The sequence below is a fragment of the Lucilia cuprina genome, chromosome 5, assembly GCF_022045245.1.
Source record: "Lucilia cuprina isolate Lc7/37 chromosome 5, ASM2204524v1, whole genome shotgun sequence".
Lineage (NCBI taxonomy): Eukaryota > Metazoa > Arthropoda > Insecta > Diptera > Calliphoridae > Lucilia > Lucilia cuprina.
In genome coordinates this window covers 14,505,615-14,506,767 of record NC_060953.1, presented here as the reverse complement: position 1 = coordinate 14,506,767, position 1,153 = coordinate 14,505,615, and positions in this window count along the sequence as shown.

Sequence of the window (1,153 nt, the reverse complement as noted above, 5' to 3'; positions counted from 1 at the left end):
AACTAGAACAGAACTAGAACAGAACTAGAACAGAACTAGAACAGAACTAGAGCAGAACTAGAACAGAACTAGAACAGAACTAGAACAGAACTTGAACAGAACTAGAACTGAACTCAGACTGGAGCATAAACCAATGCCTTTTATTCCTTTAAATTCAATATAAAATTACCACATAATAACTTTTTTGATCAAGTATCCCTTAATTTCCCCCATTATTTACATTATCATGTAAATAATGTTTATAACTGCATAAACTTACTAATATAAAGTTAATAATGGCGTCGGCACATTACAGTCATGCATTTATAAATGGACACACAAGTATACACATGTAAATACATTTCTATATTAGTACACGTTGATTGTTATTCGTTCATACTCGTTTAACAACGACATCATAATGTTATTGTCGACGAAATACGATACACAATTCCTTTATATGAATTCATAATCATTTATCCCATAGTTCTGGGTGAGTAAAAACAAAAATATGCCTAAGAAGAAGTTAATTGATTTTAAATATATTGCGAGAATATTATGCTTGTATTACAAAATTCTATGTTAAGGATAAACCGATTACATAAGTTCATATAGATTACCAGTAAAGCGTACACTAACTAATACACAAAAATACAAATAAGACTAGCAAATAGGCATTCGATAGAAATACTATATAAACTAACATAATGCATTACCACCTTTAAAACTGCAGAGTAGTCACTCGTATCGACACGTTAGTATAAACGTTTTAAATCTTACCAATCAGTTATTTACATTTCGTTTATAAAAATGCAAAAAATGTTAAAATGTCGTATTAATTAGAACAAATAAACGTTAAACTTTTTACCGTTAAAAGGGATCGGTAAAAAGTTGTTAAAACCCAGCAAAAAATTCCTTTTAAGCATTTGTGTTGAATATTTGCCTCCAATGATATCACCATGTTAAAATAATGACTTATGAAGACAATGTTTAAGTAAGTTTTATTATTTGAACCCCTTACCTGGTAATGGAAGTTTTTGCTGGGAAACTATTTCAAATAATTTAAACTATAAACTAGACTATAGAGTAGACTATAGACTAGACTATAGACTAGACTATAGACTAGACTATAGACTAGACTATAGACTAGACTATAGACTAGACTATAGACTAG